The sequence below is a fragment of the Porites lutea genome, chromosome 3 (genome assembly GCF_958299795.1).
Source record: "Porites lutea chromosome 3, jaPorLute2.1, whole genome shotgun sequence".
NCBI lineage: Eukaryota > Metazoa > Cnidaria > Anthozoa > Scleractinia > Poritidae > Porites > Porites lutea.
Genome location: NC_133203.1, coordinates 13,043,039 through 13,049,212, shown reverse-complemented (window position 1 = coordinate 13,049,212; position 6,174 = coordinate 13,043,039).

Sequence of the window (6,174 nt, the reverse complement as noted above, 5' to 3'; positions counted from 1 at the left end):
TCATTCCACACCAGACAACCGAACAACTTGTATGTTGTATCCACGTTCGGTCTTTGTACCGGACTGCTTAGACAACGAGAATTTCCTACTGAAGGTTTTCTAAATTCTGAAAAAATTAACCTTGTTGTTGACGCAGTTCTGAATGGAATCGCTATCGACAGTGGAATGCGTGTTAGTTATGGCGGGAAAACCTTCCATTCAAATGATGAATTGCAAAAAATGCAAACAAGAATCGCCGAGCCGGAGCACAAAATGCGTGAACTTGAAAAGAGTAATGAATATCTAAATTCATTTCTGCCATCCTCTCCTCCTATAGCAACCTCTTCTCCATCTTGTTCGTCAAAATATTGTAGCATCGACAGTCTCAACACCAGCAGCAGCAGCACAAGCAACAACACTAGCTGCAGCAGCAACTGCAACAGCAGTATTAGCAACGCCAGTGTTATTGAGGAAACGTTAAACGGCTTCTTAGGTCCAACCTTAAAAAAGAGGAAAGTTGTGACTGAATTCAGGAAAGCGAGCGCTTTTGTAGATGGTGAGCTAGCAAAATATTATCAGACACTTGCCTGTGTATTAGGAAACAGTTTTTTGTAAGGTGCTGATGAAGAGGAAGGAAAGGTCTCAGAAACCATATCGGAAATGGTCAATTTAGTCATGGATGCCCGAGGAACTAAGAAAGGACTAACAGAGCTGCTCTTACCAATGACTTATCAGCGGCTGCTGAAAGGTATGCGAGTGCCTGATTGGGTCATGCTCTATTTCAAACTGCAAGCCAGATTACCGGATGGTGCATGGCAAACATAACTCAACCTTACTCAGCTTGGAAGAATTGGGGTAAGTTTTACCAAAAAATAACAAATTAATGGATTTCTGTTTTCCAAATGGGAAAAAAGTTTTAAACTAATAACCTCATGGGCTTAGTCCCCAAGATAAGCCCCTCTCACCCTTGTCTCCCCTCAACAAAAAATCCCATTGTGCAGAGATTCCAACCCCATTAAGTGAAAAAGGGAGGTTTTTGGAGCGGCATAGCTGTTCTAACACCAAAGGCTCAAGCCTCTAGGAGTGTCTGGGGCATGCTCCCACGGGGAAAGATAATTTTAAGATATGAGATCCAAAATTATTGCAGGCTCATGCTCAGATGCCAAAAGGTATAAAATATGGCTGAGAAACCACGGGAAAACGGCAAAGAATCATGCTTAAAAGACTGGTTAATCAAAGAAAACTTTAATCTTTGATTGGCTGGGAAGAGTTTCAGAAACTGGGAGAATTTTTAAGCGAAAACAGGAGGTCAGAAATCAGTCGCCGAAAAGGGGAGGTTTCCAGCCAAAACAGGAGGGCTGGAATTTCTGATTGTGTTATCACTGAATATCACGCAGAAACACTGGGTGTATTCTTTAATTTGCAGTACTTCTTCCTTGTAACTTGCCTTTCTGGTATCACCTCCCCCCTCATGCATCCTTAATGTGAATGTGAATTTTTTAGACACTTCCTAAAATCCCTTGATTCTTCCTATCACCTTAAAGTTCTTAAAATGAAATTTAAAAAAGGGATACTTCTTGAGAACATAACATGAACCGAATCCAATTATCCCAGTTCTACTGTACATGTACTCCTCTATTCAGCAATCCTGTTGCCATGGAGTTGCTTCCTGGAATTAACAAGTAGTTCAATCAATGCAACTAAACCAGCTTTCACTTCCATACAAATGGACTCCTCTTTGATTGTTCAATTAGCCAACAATTTGGAAACGGAAAAATATTATTGCTTTGTTGTGCCTTCTGGTTTGTGTACAAAAAAGTATCATAGGCTGCTATCCACAATGTTAATGTGTAGCATTTTTTTTTTTTGTCTGCTTACAGCAGTAAAAAAGCTAGTTTTGGGGGTTGTACATACAACTCTGTCCATCAAAGAGATAAACACCGACTTCCATTCCATGTGGTGTAGACCTTGCATCAGTATTGGTTTGGGCAATACGTGAACAATGTCTTTATTCACTGGATATAGCTGACATATCAGACCATATGACATTACGCGATGGTGCGATTTACAATTGACCTCAAATCGCATCCGATCGCACAATTTGAGAAAAATTGAATAATTCGTAAAAAAAATGCTAAATTCAAGTAAAGTAAACAGTGAATTCTAACTTTAATTAAACATTTTCCCAATCTTCATGTTATTAAAGATGATTTTACCACTAAAGAAAGCCTTGCAAGACATCTGAATTTCCAAGTGCCAAAACACTGTACCCTGATAAGGAGTAAAAATACACAACTTCTCACAACTTTGAACCTTCACAACTAATGACCTGCAAGGGTGTTTCCATTTTCCGTCATCAACAACACAAATCCCCCTTGTTTTGAACATTCTAAAAAGGCCGTTTGATATTGTTAGCATTGTCCGATTGCAACCATGGAATCTAACAAATAGTTTAAAGTACGCGCGAAAGAGTTTTCAAAAGAGCGACAGAGCTATTACAAAAATTTAAGAAAGGAGCAAAAGAAGAGACGGAAGAAGAGAGTGAAAACCAAGTTTGCAAGCAGGGGTTGAGATCGTTGATGAGAGAAGAAGCCAATTAAGAAGTAAAAGTGGTGAGACAAATGTGCTACCTCGTGTCTCGAGAGAAGAGCAAAAAAAAAAGAAAGCTGGTTCCAGAGAAATATTTTCCCCGAGGCAAAAGGATGGTTTCCGCGTCTATCCGACAAGAAAGAGAAAAGCAAAAAAAGAAAGGAGAAACTATTGCAGCCAGCCAAGGGAGACAGTCTAAGTCGTGTATTTTAGTTTCTGCGGTTCCAAAACCCATGGAGAGTTCGGAATTCAAGGAGCTGGCTGCAAAAAATTTGATTAGAAAAGAGTGGTCTCGGTCTATCGGCAGCGGCACTTTTGGTACTTACAGCGGAATTTCTGTCGTTATAAAACATTATAAAGATAAACGTTACACTCGTAATAACAGCCACAATTTGTCTCTCTTACAAAAAGAGGGAAAACATGAAGCACGTGTTCTGCTTAATCTGGGAGATCATCCAGGAATTCCTCTTCTGTTTGGGGTCTCCCTAAAAGAAGTGCCTGTCAGTCTTGTGCTGAAGTTTCATGGAAACGGGGATGAGGGCCTTGCCGTTAACAAAGCGGCGAAGAACAAAATAGTTTCACTAAAAAGAGACTGGAATAGAATTTTTTATGATACCGCGGATGCTTTACAGCATATTCACAAGTGAAGATTTGCGCACAATGACCTTGAAACAAATCATGTTGTTTTAGAGAAACGTGATGACCAGGTTCTTCACCCGGTCATAATTGATTTTGGCAAAAGTGTGGCCTTCAGTAAGGCTAATAATCCCGTCCCCAAACCGGCCCATTTAAAGGGGAAATACAAGAACAGCTACATTGCACCTGAACCTGTCGGCGGAACAGGGAAACCTTCGATCGAAAGTGACGTGTATTCACTCGCCTTCATGATCCAATCATTTGACACAATTTTGAAATTTCAAAATACAGATTTTATTAAGCGCGCTTTGTCTATCCAGCCTGTGGATAGACCGTCGGTCTCCGAGGTAAAAGCGGCTTTACACCCCGCTTTGTAGTTTCTTTGTCATTTTTGTTTTTAATTTTTTTAAAATAACAAATATCAATATTGATCGTATCGGTATCTTAAGAAAAGCAGTTATCATAGAGGAATTTTAAAATTAAGATGCGTTATTAGTAGATGAAAAATGAAAACTGTTTGCACTTTTGTATTACGGTAAGCTGTTTTAACATTGTAACATTTATTCCAAGGTAGAAAAATTTTCGAAAGGAAGAATGTGAAAGCCCGGCGGGGGGGGACTCCGCATATGAAAGGAGTGCGGATGCTCGTCGGAAATTTTGAATCAAACCCCTAAAGGAGACCACTCTGGGCGTAGCCCAAGCTTTTTTTTGACCCCTAAAAGAGACCATGTCAAGACAGAGACAATATATATCTGTCTGGATTTGATAAAAGGTACCTCCAGAAATTTTTAGCAACAGTCTCATTTGAGGCTTGGTCAGTACTTGACCATTCTTGTTTGTTTGTTTGTTTGTTTTTTAATGATCTTTTCAGTACAAAAATCCCCTTAAAACCTGCAGTAGATCAAAAAACATGTGTTTAATATGCTGTTTACATCTTCCCCACCCCCCCCCCCCACCCCCCGCCTCTCCCGCAGCTCTCCCCTACCTATCATTTCCCATTAATCTCTACACTATGACATTTGAAGTCAGCGCGCGCGGTAGAGGTTGTTTTCCGTGGTCGGTTGATTTTCTAGGTTTCTTTTTGGCCGCCTCCAGCAAAGTTTTCCGGAAGGCATCATTAAGACTTATGAAGGAACAAGTCTCACGATTGGCAAAGTCTGCCGTCGTCCAATATGTTACCGTATTTCGTCTCATTTTGCCTAATCGGGTGAAACACTGATCTTGGGCTTGAGACGGAAAGGCATCATATTGCGAGTTTTGATGTGGGTGGTGACGAGTCTCTGGCCTCAAAAAGTAGCTTTTAGGAGTCAAAACTAGTCGGCGAGAGCAAAATTGATGCTGATTTCTGACCAGGCCAGAGACCATGGGCGCGATCCATTCAACCAAAATTCCGACCGGTCCGACCGGGGAATAGTGGTCCACCTCAAAAGGTGGACCCGTTTCTTCGAAATTTTTCCGGTCGGACCGAACCGACCCACTGAGTTTTGGACCGAAATTTCCGGAAATTTTGGTTGAATGGATCGCGCCCCATGTGTCCCTTTCAAAACGGCCCGTCTACATGCGGGATCTTGAATAAATCGACTGTGTCAGCAAAGTTTACCTGTGATGATGTATGTGGAGAAAGCGAGAGTTATTGAGAGAGAGTAATGTGATGATATTTCGCCCGTATTAAGTGTGGAAACTTTGTGTCTGGTTGGTTGTGGATATTGTTATCAGTGCCGCGAACGTGGTTAATTGTGTGATTTCCTGAAGTTGTTGACAGACAGATTTCAGGTATGTCGTGGCGCTCGTGTTATAAGAATGTCTATTAGACAAAATCGCTTCAATACACAATAAAGTGAGACCAAAATCCGAAATTTACACCCCTAAGCGAGACAACGAGCATCCCCACCCCTTTCATATGCGGAGTCCCACCCCCGATCCCCGGGTGTGAAAGTGCTTAAAAAATCCTTTTATCGGAAATTGCTCTTTGCTCCGTTTAAGTTTTGGTAGCTTGAATTATTCTTCTGTGGGAGATTGCGGGAAGTCTGAGGGTATTTAGCTTACACTTCAAGAGCCGACAGGGGACAGACCTTGGTTTATGGTTTACCTTGGTTTTTGGTTTATGCAAATTAGCTGGCTGCACTTTTAATGTGCATGGAAATTTTTCACGCTTCACAGTTCATCATCAAAAAAAGCTATCCTCAGTAACACTTTCATTTTGTTTTTTGGTTCCGTAAATGGAGCCTGCGAAAACATCCGTTTCTCCTCGCTCTTCGTCGCTGGGGATGTTTCGCGCGAAACGTCCCCAGCGGCGAAGAGCGAGGAGAAACAGATGTTTTCGCAGGCTACCGTAAATGGAGTTTTCAGTGATGGACATGGTCGAACACCAAGGGTGCATTGAAATGACTGATGCCGTCGGTAAAACAGGCTTCTTCCGATACTCTTTTTTTCTTCTTTCTATCGACGCCCGCTCCTTACATCAACTTAGTGCCTAATTTATAACTAATGGTCTCTAAGCTGCTTACTTTTGAAACCTGTTTGCGTGATGGCGCGAGGAATTTTTTTCTGTTGCATTTTGTTATTGGCAGTTGCTCTCGTCTGTCAAATTAGTCTAATAGAGAGTTGACGCAGACGACGATCGAATAGTATCCCATGATGCACCTCGATTCATGTTATATTATCACTGCGTACGTGACACATCATGATCAGTAATCCTCAGCACGCGTGAAGTGAACGTCGATCGCAGTGCTCGATGTGGATGGTTTCCAAACATGTTTCGGTTCAGCAGCTTCTGCTTTTCAGATTATCGAGTTGGCTTATATTCACTGTGCTTTAAAGGAGAATTTCAGCGTTGCTTTGACTGAGAAGGGTTTTACATGTATTTCACTGATCTGTCGAGAACTACTTGTGCCGCGCTCGGTCGCACTGTAAACACAAATTATAAGACTCGCAATTGATAAGCTTCGCTAGGTTCACTAGGAGAACCCA